This window comes from Varanus komodoensis, unplaced genomic scaffold (genome assembly GCF_004798865.1).
Source record: "Varanus komodoensis strain SLA01 unplaced genomic scaffold, ASM479886v1 scaffold32, whole genome shotgun sequence".
NCBI classification, from domain to species: Eukaryota; Metazoa; Chordata; class Lepidosauria; order Squamata; family Varanidae; genus Varanus; species Varanus komodoensis.
In genome coordinates this window covers 6,259,340-6,275,915 of record NW_025335798.1, presented here as the reverse complement: position 1 = coordinate 6,275,915, position 16,576 = coordinate 6,259,340, and the positions used below count along the sequence as shown (strand labels likewise).

At 44.1% G+C, this 16,576-nt stretch overlaps 1 long non-coding RNA gene across 1 annotated transcript; it reads left to right on the top strand.

Annotated features, from left to right (window-relative positions):
• The first annotated feature begins 204 nt into the window (after positions 1-204).
• On the top strand, positions 205-12,676 carry LOC123027315. Its single transcript, XR_006415491.1, has 3 exons — positions 205-415; positions 462-465; positions 12,667-12,676. It is a non-coding gene; the product is annotated as an uncharacterized LOC123027315 (long non-coding RNA).
• Positions 12,677-16,576: the final 3,900 nt, after the last annotated feature.

Here is a 16,576-nt window from a genome sequence, read left to right as displayed (position 1 = left end):
GTAGACATGTATGGGATTGCCTAGAACAAGATTAGAGCCTACTAAGGGTCATGCAGGCTTTAGATTGCCTTCAGGATGTTGTTAACAAGCAAATATATAATGGCTGATTCCCTGTTTTGGAAAATATAAAGTTTAGTAGCCACTTGGCTTTGTCTCTGTCAGGGCATCTCAATGGCAGCTGCAAGAATGAATCAACGGATCCAGTGGGGAAGACCCCTTTCGCCTTGAACCTATGAAGTTTATTGAAAGATCACTCAGGCACCCTTTACAGAGAATGCAGACAGTGCTACCAGGTAGAGGTGAAACCAATTACAAGTTTCCAGGACATGTACAAGGTATTTTATATGTTCTAAGTCACATGTACACAGCAGCAGGATAGGTGATGACAAAATAAGGGGAACACAGTCAAAAGAATGTGTGAGATCTGTAGAGGGGACTTAATACAATAACTTTGATTACAGGAGAGTGACCTAACAATACAGAAAAGCAGAGATTATTATGAATCTAAGCTGTGAGTTTGATCATGCAAATTATAGTGATTGCAATGTTGCCAGAAAACTAACCTGGCAGCCTTATCAGCTGTTGCTGCTGTTAGCAAAAGAATAGGCAAGGATTAACTTTCTTTGCAGCATCTCAGATGAGCTGAGAATTCCAATCTCTTAAAGTAGCAACGCTAAACAGAAGCCTGGCTTGGAAACCCGATACTTTCTCAGAAAGAGGTGCAGGAATACTCCAAGTCTGATCTCATAACACAAAGGCACATATAAGCAACCTTTTTTTCTAACAGCATTTCTCTGCATTTCCCCAATATCGCCAATGTCATTTGAAGCACACAGTCACCTTGGCAGGCAGAGAACAAAAGTACAGTTATACTAGCAAACAGGCTATCTGTGTCAGCAAAGCTGTATAAAACTATGCTGGATACGTAAAAGGGGGTGCAGTGGGTCAGTTCATTACCGCGCTCTGCTTCAAAAGCCAAGGCAGTGTCCACTTCAGTAGAAAAGGATGTACACTAAATGTGAAAGAGTCTCCAACACTCCATGAGGGGGTTGATACAAGCCAGAATTTGCTGGGGCTCAACATCCTCAGTGCAAGCTGCATCCTTTTTCAGTAGCAACACTTAAATCTAGAACATTTCAAGAACAGCTGCAAGCACTCTCAAATAAGCACAGAGCATATATGAATGGCAACAAAATTCTTAGGGGTTTTATTTGCTTGTTTACAACATTTATACACTGTTCCACATCGAAACCGATTCCAGGGAGTCTCTTCAAAGATTAAAGGAAGAAAGCACAATATTAATTTCAAACAAGCAAACAGAATACCAGGCTCATTGAAATAAAAACACTTTTAGCAGGCTCCAGAAACAATGCAGTATTGGTGCCTGCTTGACCAGCAGAAGCAGAGACTTCCACAGAGAAAGAGGGAGCTACCCCACAGAAGAGGAATTGCAAGCAAGCTGTAGGTCTATGTGGAACCGTCAAGAGTGCCTTAGCTGAGGTCTTCAGTGCCCAGGCATGTGGTACTGGGGAAGGCGCTCTCTCTAGCATCCTGGTCCCAATCTGTTTATGGCTTTGTACACAAATATTGAAACCTTAAACCTGACCCAGCAATCAATAGGCAGCCAGTGCAGTTCTCTCAGCAAAGGTACTGCATGATGAAATGAAGCATCTCCTGACAACGGCTTAGTTGCTGCATTTAGCACCATCGTTGTTGTTGTTGTTCTTGTTATATTACATTTGCACCATGACTTTCATCCATTTGCAAGGAACCCAAGGTGGCTTACAAGCTTTTATCTTCACAACAATAACTCTAGGCTGGGCTACCAGTGAGGACTAGAATCCAGATCTTCCAGATCCCCGGTCCAACACTATAACCACCATGCCACAGTAGCTGCAGCTTCGAAAACAGCTTTAAGGACAGCCCCACATGGTATACGTTGCAGTAGTCCAGCCTTGAGCTTACTAATACCTGCATGACTGTGCCCAAGCCATCCCCAGTCAGCAGAGGCCCAAAGTGACACATCAGTCAACGCTGGTAAAAGGCACTCTGACCTGCAATAGCACTTGGACCTCCATTGACAGCAATGGATCTAGGAGTTCGTTTGGATTATAAACCTGATCTTTCAGAGGGAGTGCAACCATACCCAGAAGAGGCAATAAGTCTATCTCCCAGACTTGGTAACCACTCACTCACACAGCCTATGGCTAACCAGGAATTAGCTTCTGGTTATAGGCCCTCATCCAGCCCATTCTTTGATCTGTAGAATTCTCAACTGGCAAATGTTCTCAGGACAGTTTGCAATCCTCAGATCAACTACTATTACTACATAATAATAACTACGTCATAACAGCAAAATACAACACTATCAAAATAATGCAGTGTTAAACATTAACTATAATTACATAGATATTTTAAAATCAAGTCACCAGCAGTAAAATTAATAATAAAGCAAAAATTGAAGACAGAGACAGAGACTGGAGGGGGTGGGGATGGAGATGGGGATGATGGAGGTGGAGATCAAGAGGAAGGTCTTAACCTGGCATCAAAATGTATACAAGATGCCATTCAGATTTCCCTAGAGGGGGCCTTTCATAGATAGGCTCCTTTCGTCACAGCTACCTGAACATACTATTGTGGGCAGGGGCACCTGGCAAAGACACTTTGAGGACTAACCTTGCAATCCAGCAGGTACAAACAGAAGACAATGGACTGGTCTTAAACCAGGTAGGGGGATAAATGGCAACCCGAGTACTTAGAATTGGCCTGGAAACTGAGTGGCAGCCAATGCAGTATGTTCAAAATGGCCTATCTGTAAGAAGCCGCACTGCTGTGCTTCTGTCTGAAGCTTCTGGTCTACCTTCAGAAGTAGCCCTTCATAGAACCAGTGCATGGATAACTGTAGCCAGATTATCTCTGTAATCTCTGGAACCCCAGATGTGGGATTAGGGACAGGAATGATTCTTCATTCAGAAGCTGCTGTTTCCAGATAAAGCGCTTTGTGTTCCAGAAGTGAAGTACTGTAGGTGATCTTCAGTGTGTTAGACTTCCCTCCTTATTCATATCTGCAAAATATTGGATAAAATAATTGAAAGTCTCCATTCCTGGAATAAACCCACTTATTCCAGGACTACTTTTATTTTTCATTGTGGGGTTTCTAAATAGTCCCTGCCATTTTTCAGCTTCTTTCTCAATGTGTTATAGCCTTGTGGAGTAGGAGAAAAAAATCTCCTTATGGACTCTCTCTGAAATTGATCTACCAGCAACAAGTAAAATAGGAAAATGGTTTCCTCTCCGTGACCTAGACACAATGCCCTGATATGTATAATTGTGCGGTGTAACTGATTTTCCCTGGAGTATTGCAAGGTGTTATTGATTTCCTTCACCTTAACTTTTAGGTCAACGACTCAAGACAAAATCCATTCTTTGCCATCTTGCTCCAAACCTTTCAGCGTATGATAGGCAGCTGTCTACAATAATTCTCCACACTTGCCATCCTGTCCCTCTGAATACTTTATATGCTTTTATGCCTGTCATGTCAGTTCATAATGCTTTATGTATGGTAGGAAAGTGAGTACAGAATGAAATTTCATAGGGTTTAAATTTAAGAAAAACAAGGAATGAGAAAGAAAAAGATTAAACCTTCACAGGACAGTTTTCAGACCATGCAATGTACAAAAATGAGAGTTGTCTTCATGACTCAACCACAAGTTGCTCACTATCACACAAAAACCAACTCAGTCCAAGTATAATGGTGACCAGCTGCTGAAACGAAGCATTTCTGTCTTCCTTGAACAAAGCATCTAAATCTGTAAACATTTCATAGATGCCTCTTTCAGTGCAATAGATCACACAGTTAAACTGCAGTACTTTGTCTTAAGCTGAATTCATCCCTGTGTCTTCTCTATGTTCAAAGTTGCTTAATTCAAAATGCATTTGATGTTGAATCCTGAATGCTCTGCTGGTCAGCCATGTACAAACAGTGAGGACGCAACCTTGAATGAGTCAAGAATAGGATATGTGTTATATTGCATGGCTTAATTGTCCATGACATTTGAAAACATAATTATTTTAGCACTTTCCACCACTAATTAATATTACATTTTCTTTTGGTTGCTATGAATTCCATTTTATCCCAGCAACAACCGAGTGTTGATCCTATGGACACCATGCACACAGGGAGGTGGAGGACCTAAAAAACAGAAGATACTCAAGTATCAATGGCCGAGGTATCAATATTTATTGTTTTTTTATGGAACTTTGCTTCTTCTTCTTCTCTCTCTCTCTCTCTCTCTCTCTCTCTCTCTCTCTCTCTCTCTTTGCTTTTTATTTTGTGCAACACTTTCAGAGGGTTCTATCCATAACAATAATTAATGAGTATAAGTATAGCATATGAACATTTATCAGTTAAATCTAATTCACTTCATAGTATAATTATTTGTTAATATTTATTCACTTTACAATGTAAGTCTGCAACCCACTGCTGCAAGAGGCAACATGGTGCAGTGTAGTACTGAAGAGTGTGAGTAGTTTGTGGTTCAGAAATGTCTTAACCATGAACTTACTAAGTACTCACTATCAGTCTCTGTAATATAATGATAATCATCTCTTACATGGTTGATCTACGAATTGCAGAGATAATTAGAGGAAAAGCTTACAGTTTGCAAAAAGCATTTATTTATTTATTTTTAACTTTGGTTTTTGTCCTGTTCTTAAGGGTATACCTCTGTCAAGGGGCAAAAGTCTTACTAATATATTAGTATTAGATAAAATTATATCTTACTCCAAGGGAATTTTTAATGGTGCTCTCAGCACAATTGACAGTTCTCATTCCTGTACATTGCACAACCTGAAAATTGGCTGGAAACCTTTTCCCTTGTGCAAGAGCACCATGTAAACATACATCAGCACCTGCATTCTGAAATGGCAATGTCTCTGAGGATGAGACTTGGAATACAATCTGATGTATGTTTTCTGTAGTTAGTCCTAGTCTTTCTGTATTCAATGGTGTTTGCTCTTGGGAAGGAGTCTTTCAGATGGCAGCTACAATAGGGAGATAACTGAGATCCAATGCAGGTGATGCTGTCACCATTCTTAACAGAGAACAAAAGGTTAGGTCCCTGCCCTGAGGAATTGACAATATAAAGTAGGTTAAAGGCAAATGCAAACACCAATATACCACCTTCCTCTGTGCCCCCAACACACATTTTTATTTAAAAAAAGATTTCTGCCTTTTCTTAATGGCATCTGGGATAACTTCAAAGTGAAGGGAGAGAGCCTTCAGCTATGGCCATCTGCATTTAACATGAATGTCTCCAGACCACAGGAGGGGTTCAGAGATTTCATTACAAAATGGAGGTGGGCGAAGTTTGCAAGCCAAGACTTTATTCTTCAGTATGCCCAGTCAAAATGAACAGGGAAGAAAAGGGACTCTATTATTCCTCTGTGGTAAGCCATGGGTGGGAAGAAAAATAAAGCGATCTGGGATGAGAAAAAATGAATGGGGAGAAAGAATTGTCTGCTGCGGGAGAGAAAAAAGTTTGCCTTCTGCAAAAATGGGTTTCTGTTGATACAGTAAACTATGGTTTCCAAGGATCTGTTCTGTTTGTTGGGGCCAAGAACCCACTTCTGCCTTATATGCATTTTTTTGGCAGCCTACTTGTCCTTGATGACTCACTTTTATGCTTATATTGGTATCCATTTCATGGTGGTGCCTGAAACAGTTTCTCAAATTTGAAAAGTGGCCACAGATCCAAAAGGATTGCCTACTCCTGACTTCACTAATGTGATAATTCATCTTAATTAGATTGTTTAGCCACTAGTTCCCCACATAATTTCAGTGGGTTTATACAAGAATGCATTGATAATGCACTACCCAGAAATTTCCGGCATGGTGAAGGCAGAAGCTCTACCAGGAGTTCAACTTCAAGGCAAAGATCTCCCCTTTGAAACTATAAAATGTCTCTATTGATCTAGATTAGCCTTCTACAAACCAGTACTTCCCAAATGTGTTGGTCTGCAAAGTCTACCATGCTCAGGCAGCATGGCAATGTCAGCTGGGAATGATGGGAGATGCAGTCCAACACATCTGAAGGGCACATGGTAGGGGAAAGCTGCTCTAGCTTTCAGGGATAACCAAAGCATACTGAGGGTGCAGATTGTGCCTGGTGGGCCTTCCCGGTTGATTGAAACTTCTGCTCACTGTTGCACACATCCCGATTATATGCATACAGTACCTAAGTGTGTTATGAACTCTGTAAAAATGAAGGTATAGTTTCATGGAGAGAGTCTGCCCACGAACAACTTCCACATGGAGGGCTATGAAGAGAAAAGACAATGATTACATGGAAGTTGAGAGTGAAGCCAATGGGCACCTTCCCCCAACCCCGTGCAAATTATTCCTAGATAAGCCAACTGCACAAGGCTATAATTTCCATTGTCCATTTCCATTGTCACACTGGCCAGGGCGACTTATTTTATATTGTTATTTTTGTATTTTAACTTAATGTTTTTATTTTACAAACATTTTAACTTAATGTTATGTTAAGTTAATGTTTTAACTTAATGTTTGTATTTTAACTTAATGTTGTGAGCCGCCCCGAGGCTTCGGCGAATGGGGCGGCATAGAAATGTTTTAATTAATAAATTAATAAATAAATAATAAAATTTGTTGAGTGTGTACCTGAAAAAGCTGCACTGAAACCCCAGTTCTTCAGCGCATTTGTTGGTAACTCCATACAAGTCCCTCTCAGCAGCCATCTTACATCTGTGTAACAGGGAATTCCAGCACTTTGTAAAGTGCAACTAAAAAAAGTGTTATGGACTGAAAAGGGTACGTGGACTCTTATGAGGAAGGCCCAGTGAACTAAATGGGAATTAGAATCCTTAAGAACTTACAGAGGAGTAAGCCTTCAACCCAGCACAAGGCATTCCTGGGAAATATGCACTGGGTTGTTCAGGCACTTCTGTGTAGCTGATTGGCAACATTCATAAATGATTGTACAGAAAGCTGAATATTAAAAATACTATCTCATGACTGAGTAATCAGCAACATCTTCGCTCGCACACTTTTCGTGCATATGTGCAATTTCAGCTTTTCAGCAGAGAGGTAAAGATGCAAGCTCTCTGTTGCAAAACCGCCGTGCTGTTGACCCCAGAAATCTCATAAGATTTCTGATCCCGGGTCTGCAGGCATTATCAGCATCCTGAATCAGAGGCCAGGGCATGGGGTGCTGATGGTGCAGCTTAGCTGAACAAGTCTCTTCAGTCACTGCTTCAGAGACAAGATAGCTGCAGGCCATATAATCAGTATGTGTGAAAAGATCAATCCTCTTACATAAAATAAAGTAAGAATTTCTAAAACTCACCCTCCAAGGAGGAGAGGAGGCAGTGGGAGAAATTACAGAACTCATGAGGGAAATAAACAGTGATTAAATAAAGGCCAGTCAAAGAAGAAGAACAACAACAATAAAATGAAAGAACCAGGAAGGTGAGGAGTGGGGCGGGGGGAGTTGTTTTGTAACTTTTTAGCAAGTCCCAAGAGGAGAACCCAGATGCTGCATTCTTTGTGACAAAATGATGATCAGCAACTGATTGTGCACATTTTAAAGACTGCATCTGCTTGCAGAAGTAATTCCCAGCCCGGGCTCAGCCTGGAAAGGCACAGAGAGAGAATGATTAGCATGCCATGGAAAAAGAAATTCAGTTATTAAAGACAGTAGTGAACCCAGCATCTAACTAACCCCAGGCTTGAAGGTCCTCTCCTGGAAACGTTCCATCTGGTATCCCTTCTACCCGTGCTTGTGGAAGCCTGGCATCAGCAGGGCTGTGGGGCAGACAGCAGCATGCAGAGAGGTGATTTTAAAGCTTGCCCCCAGGGCCACCATAAAGGTTGTCCTGGTCAGACTCCCACCAAGGGTCCACCCTCCACAAAGACCCACTCACAAGAGCCTCTGGACTCTCTCCTCCTCTTCACCTCTGTGTAGCCTGCTGGTTCACCAGCCTCTCACTCAGCCCAGACCACACAGTGGTAAAGAAGAGAACCAAGAGATGTTATGAAGACGAGGAGGAGGAGGAAGAGCAAGGGCATCTGGTGACAATGGCGATACAGACTCACTGAGGCAGGGGGACCGTTCAGCAAGCCCTGAGCTAAGGCCCTCAAACATGTGGAGCTCACAATGGACTTAATGTCTCCTGTAGGTCCCCTTTAGATGGCCATCTTTATTACGTCAGCTGCAAAGTTCAGAAACTGTTTTCTTTTCCCATTCCATTCTTCGCATTTTCCTCCTCCCAAAAACCATTCCCTTTTTATAAACTGCTTCTGCATTTCTGTTATGCTAGAACAACAGCAGAAATGTCTGCCAACTCTCATTAAAAAAATGTTCTGAGCATGTGCAGTTTTGCACTTTAAATCCAACTAAATCATAACACCACCACGGCAATAGGAATAAAAAGGAGTTTGCTTCTGTACCTGCTGTTCTGTGTGTGCTTGTTTGGGATGGAAGCCCACTGCACCACCGGCAACCTGGAGCCTTGTTGCAATTTCCCCGACACGGTGTTGTTCAAGAGAATTATTGAATATTTAAAAGTGGCAGCCAGCCAGTAATTACCCGTCACTGGGGAGAGCCCAGGGCAGATAGAATGAAGGGTAGGTAGGTCAGCCCTTCAGCACTGAGCCAGCTTTGGCAGCTACACAGGGATACTGGTCCTGACATTCAGACAGGAGGCTTCTAGGGAGAAGCCACACTAAAGTGCCTTCTGTTTATCAGGGGAGCACTGCTGCCGCATTCGTGCCAAATGTATTTATTACATCTGGGGTCCATGCTAAGGAATACCAGCACAGTTTCCACTGTGTTGAAAGTGTGATCCTGCATCATGCACAAATGGAATTGCAGGAGAAGTAGGAAGGGTTGGAAAGAGTGTCCAGGGAAATGGCCTTTAAAAGCAAAATAAGTGACACACACACACACACACACACACACACACACACACACACACCAGCCTTTGGTTATGCACAAATGGGAAGAAGCAAAGCATGAAGTGCTTTGTTGTGCTGTATTTTGAGCAGGGTTGTAAGCCTGACAGATCTTCCTGCCCCTCCCAAACAATCATGGCGAAGGAGAAGGGGCTGGGGAGAGAAGCGGGGAAGGCTGCAGTCATGCTCACGGCCAGTCTCCCACCTCCTTTGGGATGAAGGCAGAAGGATCGATGGCCCCGTTCTGCTGCAGGCAGAAGCCATCCCAGTCCCTCTCTGTGCTGATTCTCTCCACAGTAAGTGCCACTGCAATCAATATAATTTACTTCTGAGGAAATGCCATTGAAGATAGTGTGATCTACTACCCAAAAGGCATGTGTCTGCATCTTTAAAAAGGGAAGGGGGAAAGTAGTAGTGCATTTACTCTAGTTCACCAGGACATCAGCCGGGGAGAGGGGGAGAGAGAGAAAAGTCATGGGTGGAGGAAAGCAGCTGCTGGAGGAAAGCAGCTGGAGGCTGATCCGGCTGTCCTCTTTCCTCTTGCAGCACCACTTCCCAGTGTTGGGAACTCGAGTCAAGTGACTCTCTCCCAAATCCAATTCAAGCCATGTTGGTGACTCAGCTAGGGCTGTGAGGACCAGGATGAAGGCAACTGACAGGGGTGGGCAGAATGCCAGGACCAGGGCACTGGTGCTGGGCTGGGCTCCATAGCTTAGTAGGGCTAGAGGCTGGCAGTGGGGTCAGGAACAAGGCAGCAGGCAGCCTGGTATTGTGCAAGAGAAACAGTCCAGGAAAGGTCCAGTGGCCAAATACCCGGGAAGCAGGCACTGAAAGGTGGTCAAGGTGGAGGAGGGAGGCCACGGAGACAGGCAGGAGTGGGCTGGAGCATGGCAGGGTCAGCTGGGGCAAGCAGGAGCAGGGCAGGAGCAGGCAGAGAGCCTCTGTGAGGGCCGGAAGCGAGCAGGAACCCAGTAGAGGCAGTGGGAGGGAGGGAGTTTCAAGGGGGTGGGGTGGGCTAGGATAGGGAGGAGGGGTTGTGATAGGGAGGAGGCAAGGCAAGGTTTCAGCTCTTCCTTTTGGCACAAAGGAGGCAGAAGGAGGAAGGGAAAAAGGAAGCAGGGGCAGAGGAGACAAGAAGAGGCTTGAGAGTTGACTCAAAATGTCTTGCATTGACTTGCGACTCGACTGGACTTAGAAACATAGAGATATAGAAATATAGAAACACTGAAACAGAGCAAGTCAGAAGGGGTCTTCCATCTAGACTGACCCCCGGCTCCAGTCAGCTCCACTCATGACATGCCTACCTGTGCATGTCTAGCCTATCCTTAAACACCCTCACCGATGGGGCTTCAGCCACCTCACATGGAGGCCCTTTACATGCCGTAGGGGTCCTAACTGTCAGGAAGTGTTTCCTGGCATCTGAATGGAACCTTGGTCCCCTGAGCTTTGCTCCATTGGCGCACGTCCTGCCCTCATCCGCAGAGGGGAAAAAAGATCATGACCCACCTTTGCATGACACCCCCTCACATACTAACAGGTTGCTAGCAGATCCCTTCTGAGTGTCCTCTTCTCAAGACTGAAAAAAACCGGTTCCCTCAGTCACCCCTGATACGGCTTACCCTGCAATCCAGGCACCATCCTTGTGACCATTCACTGCACTGATTCCAACCTTGTTATATTCCTTTTGTAATGTGGGGCCCAGAACTGAACACAATACTCCAGCTGCAGGTGCACCAGAGTCATATAGAGTCACACTAATACCTCTCTTGATCTAGAAGCCACACTGCTGGCTATGCATCCAAGTGTGGCATTCACTATCTTGACTGTCACGTCACACTGCTGACTCGAGATCCTTTTCACAAGTGCTGCTCTCCAGCCACTTGTCCCCTAACCTGTACTTATGACACCCATTCCTATGCCCCAAGCACAAGACCTTGCACTTATCCACATTGAACGCCATCCTGTTGTCTCCTGCCCACTTCCATGGTCTGTCCAGATCCTTTTGGATCTGGAGTACCTGCTCCTCAGGTGTGGCCACCACTCCCACTTTAGTATCATCTGAGAATTTGATCAGCAGACCGGTCACCCCCTCTTCCAGGTCATTGTTGAAAAGATTGTACAAGATCGGTCCCAGGACAGAGCCATAAGGGACCCTGCTCATCACTGGGCACCATCCTGATGATTCCCCACAAATAGTACTTGACTTGAAGGTAAAGACTTCAGACTTGACTTGAGACTTGGAGTATAGGACACCACTGCCATTTCTCCTCAATCCACCAGCCAACTAAAGCCACTCTTCCCACCAACCCCAAACTATTGCACTAAAATAGGTACCTGGAGAGCAACACAACATATACATGTGTTGTGATACAACAGCTCTGAATAAATCTAGGCTATAATGTCACAAATAGTGTGAGAAGGATGGCTTGGGGTGAACATTTTGTGATGTGCCAGTGAGTCAGGCATTACAAGGATGCTCAGAAGGACTCCTGTATACAAGGTCCCTTGTATAATTTATTGTTCTGGCCTTGCTTCCTTCCAGTTAGCCTCTCCTGAGAGCAGCTAGTTTTACACATCTCTGTATCAGATGCCCTTAGATTATGCATTCTTTTCACATGCAGAGAGACAGCTCAGTTCCCCCACCCTTTCAGAGGGTGCCCATTATGTCCTTGCTCTTCACTGACTTGAACTTTCCTCCTTTGAGTTAGAACACTTGCCCGGGACACCTATTCATGCAGCTGGAAAGTGGGGTGCAATTCACCAAGATGGAGCAGTGAATTGTTATTCTTACATGCTCAGTTTTAATTCAGGAGGGAAAATGTGTTCCTTAGAAGTCTGTGAAAATTAGAGCTGGTTTACAGAGACAGGAAAATATGTGTCTACCAGATCATTTAAATTAAATAGCTGTATTTCCAGGGGCTATTATTTGAATTTAAAATGTCTTTGTTTCATGTTATGAGCCACATTAAGCTTATTTGCAAAATTAACAAACACGGCCACATTAGAGAGACAGAGAGAGGAGAAGAATGGGAGGGAAACCATTATCTGCATTCCTTGTGAAACTGGATAATACCTAGCAAAGATCAGAGCTGTGGAAATAAGTCTTCCAACTCAACTGTCTTTCTGTATTTCTCAGGGCCTTGGCCTGGCTTACTTTAAAAAAAAATAGCTCCTGGTCAGGACTATATGAAAACACTGTTGTTATCCTGGTGGCAAATGGAGCATTCCTTTGGTGCCAAATAACATCTCAAGAAATTTGCAGTAGGATTCGGTAGTTTGGGGTGGGCAGGTTAAGAAGGTCACATCCAACACCTAACAGTAGATTTTAATGTCACATTCTACTTTGGCCTTCAGGTACATGCTCCTCTTCAACTTGAGCTATTATAAATATTAAAAGAAGACCTCAGTTTTCTCACTTTTCATTTTTTTGCACTGCATTTTCAGTTCTTGATGTGGGGCATGGATATCAATTAATACAAAGCAGCAGTGGAAAATGTGTTTGTTGCTGGATACCGGCCCCCATCAGATGATGGTCAGATAATGTAGCCCCAGTACCTGGAGAGGCATTGTTTCCCCATCCCTGGAATAAAGACACTGGGGGGCACTGATGTAGCAGAGGTATTCGCATGCAATTGCTGACTATGTCAAGAAGCCCAAGTCTGCAAGTGAAGAGCCATGCAAATGCCCAGCAGCATCTGCAGATGGGCGTTTAGCCTTGGAAGCCCATGCATATGTTCACATTCAGTCTTCTTGTGCGGTTCCCAACCTAGCAAAGGACCCCCCCGCCCCACACACACACACACAGATCTGCTCCTGGTTCAAGTCACCCAGCTACAACATGCCCCACGCCATGCTTCCCCGGCTCGCCTCATTAACACTGACACAGGATGCCTCACCAATGGTCAAAATGCAGTCAAGCTCTCCTAGTGTTTAATAGCGGCTGTGCATCAGATCTTCACGTATTCCTGTGCTAATCATTAAGTTGCCTTAATGATGAGAGAGTGATTAGTTTCAGGGAAACTGTGAAAAACCAAACAATCAGCACCTTTTTCTTGCTTGAAAAAGCTCATGCAGAGCCGGAGCAGACCCTGACAGAGCTTTGCATCAGCAGGAGACAGTGCAGGCAAGAGAAGCTGTATCTTTGGGCAGTGCAGTTACACTAGCTGAGTGGCTCTGGTTCTGCAGATGATGATCTCAACAAGAAGCAAGTCAGGACGTGTGTGGTGGAACCAGGAAGGAGGCTCTGCTGAAGATCCAGGCTCAGGGCATGACACAGAGTGCTGGCAAAGTATATTCTGCTGCCTGAAATGGAGCCCAAATACTTTGTGTGTGTCCCATTCTAGGGCCAATAATACAAGAAGCTTTGCTGCCCTGTTCAGACACCAATGATGGCCCCAGCTGCAGATTTCGGAGGGCCCTTTGGCAGGACCCCATCCATGGGCTCCCTCTCTCAATGAAACGGCTTCCTCACTGTGGTTCTTCCAGCTGCTCTTGCCCCTCATGCCCTTCCACATCATTGCTACCCTTTGCTTGCTTGACAGGCAGGGAGCCAGGAGGCCATGGCATTCACTAGTCCTCCTCACTACACCATGCCTGGGCCACCGCAAGTAGCAGATGCACAAGTGGGTTGCAATGGTAAAGAGGAGAAATCCTGGTCCTGCTGGAGATGGGCCCAGCCATGCCTACCCTTGATGCCTGGGATTCCCAGCTTAGGAATGATGCTGCTGAATGCATTTTAATTTAACATTGTTTTCAGGTTGCCTTTAATTAAGCATGTAACCCTCTCAGGATGGAAGGCAAGATGCAAAGTATACAAAGTGGATACAATAAAAAGCATTAAGTACATACATAGTCAACAAAAATATACTGAAAAGATTTCTCATAAAAATCTATAAGCGGACAGTACAACCTGCAGCCCAAAAAAGTACAAGGTCAAGTAAAGAAGATATATATTTATTTTACATAGGTTTCTAGGCTGGTTTCCCATCAACTACCAAAGAGGTTTACATAAATGATAAACACATAGTAAGGAAACCAGAATGAATAATCACTAGTCAACAATAACCATATGAGCTGGATCACCCTGCCTGAGGCATATCTTCTTTCCTGGTTAACTGGTTAACTGCAGTTAAGGAAAGGAAGGAAAAGAGAGAAGGGCCCACTTGCAAGAGTTTGGTCCCACACTGTAGACACTTTGATTGCTGGTTACATGTCTTATTAAAGGAACAAACAGAATAATTGCCTGGAAAGACTCGGAACTCAACCACATGGTCGGTGATGGTGGTTTGGAACGGCTGCTGCTGTGGCCTCTGTTCTGTATAATTGCACGAGTTTATCATATTTGCACTGCAGGTTGCTAAGTGCTTCCCCTTTGCTGGGCATAAATAGTTGTGGACTACGTCAGGCACGGTTCCTAAACACTTCACTAAGCACGAAGACTCCTATAAGCTCTTGTCTTTTCTCGCAAATGTGAAGAAATGGTTATAGCTCAAGAAAATCTAATCTATTTAATCATGTTTGCTTCTGTAGCACTTCCAGACAAAAGCAAAAGGCTCCAGTGTATACCTTCCCATCATATGAGGCACTTTTCCTTCCTCTGCCAGCATTTCCATATGAAGAGGCACTCAGACCTGAAATAAAAGAACCGCTTACAGGATGCACTCCATACAGTCCCATGAGACATCAAAAGTATACTTTCCAACTACCTTGCTCTGGGTATGTGGTGTCACTGCGGGCCCTGCTGATCCATGCCAGGTCCATGAATACAGTAAAGCAGTCCTGTAAGTTCTTTACCATGTACCAAGTTCCTGTTCTTCAGTGCCTAACTGCAGTTGTCCTTCTGTAGTGCTGTGTCTGCCTGTGGTTTTGCTTGTTAAGGTTGCCTTTCAAGTTAGGAAATTTAAGTTTCTTGACAGCTGTTGTGGGAAGTACTTTTCCATCCTTGCAAATTAGTATAAGAAATGACTAGAATAATTAATCCCACCAGAATCCTGGTGTTCATCATGGATGAGTTAAAAAGCAAAGGCACCTTTCAGAATCATTGTGAATTTAAACTGGGCAGTGGCAACAGCAGCACACCTGAATAACAGAGGAATAAAATTGAAAGTTTTCCAGGTATTTATATTCTACCAGTGTGATTCCATAATCTGAAAACATCTCCAATACTTTGTCCATTAGAAATGGCTAGTGAGACCTCTAGTGGCAAAAGGAAACCTTCTACAAACATTTCCCCTGTTCAGGAAACAGCTGCTTCCTGTCTGCTTGATGTCATGGAACAAACAAGAAGCCAGAATGGATTGGTTCCTCAAAAAATAACAAATGGCATTACCTATTCAACATTTTCTTATGCTGGCCCTAGAACAAGCCTTGAGAAGGCCTGAAGAACAGCCTTTCCCAACTTGTTGCCCTTCAGATGTGTTGGAGGTGGACAGAAATTCCCATAATGTCCCACCAGGATGGCCACTGGAATTATGGGAGTTCAGGTTGGAAGCCAGCAGGTTGGAAAGGCTGTTTTGAAACATGCATGGCATACGGTCCATCTGACATTCAACAATCCCTTTGTTTTGAACCCTACCTTGAAAGGTCTTCACAAGGCATCAGTCCATCCAGGGATACTAGAGGCAAGTATTTGTTATAAAAGCTCTGTCATGCAGAAAGCTGAATAAAATATCTCACCTAGTTTTGTGAAATCTGAAAAACTATTGCTGCTGTGACACTTAATACAAGGGGAAGTGGAGATATGAAACATAGAAACATAGAAACAGAGCGAGTCAGAAGGGGTCTCCAGGGCCATCTAGTCTGACCTCCGGCACCAGCCGGCTCTGCTCACGACATGCCCACCATGTTGAACACCCGCACCGATGGGGCCTCAACGACCTCTCATGGAAGCCCATTCCACACCCTCGGGGTCCTGAACCAAATTGCTTGACAAAACCAACAAGATTTTAAGGCAGGGGATGGAAAAGAAACCTAAAGTCCATCTGTTCATCACCCCCACCCCCCACCCACCAACATCTCAAGGTGCAAATATGATTCACAATCTGAAAAATCCTGACACCCACTCATGTCTAGATAAAGCAATTGTTATGTTTCTCAGGGTAAATAGCAGGGAAAGGGACTTGGGAGAATGTGAATAACAGGAAAAGATATAATGGATCAAAAGAACAGAAGATTCAGGGTTGATGAATATAGTTGCTTGTGTTCGTATCCCTGTGAAAAGTTTCATTGTGGCCTGTGAAACTTGCATAGAGCTTTTAAAGAAATACTGGCTCTGCGTCTATTCTCTTTGCTTCTCCCTCTCCTCTTGTGGGTACCACTCAACCTACATTCACTGACAATTACCCATTGACATTCAACTGCAATTAGACATTCTAACAACATCTAGTCGCTACAATGGCACTCAGGAACAGTGAACATGGAAAATTATCTTCTCAGTCCCCACTTCTACCACTTTCAATTCAAACAATAGAACTGTGTTGTATGTGGGGGGGTGGGGGGCTGAGGAATCCAGTTATGACTGGAAGATCAAAAGTGCCCAAAAGTTGCCCAGATGGCCTAAGAGCATGATTCCAGACGGAATGCAAACCTAGTACTCCAAAAGAA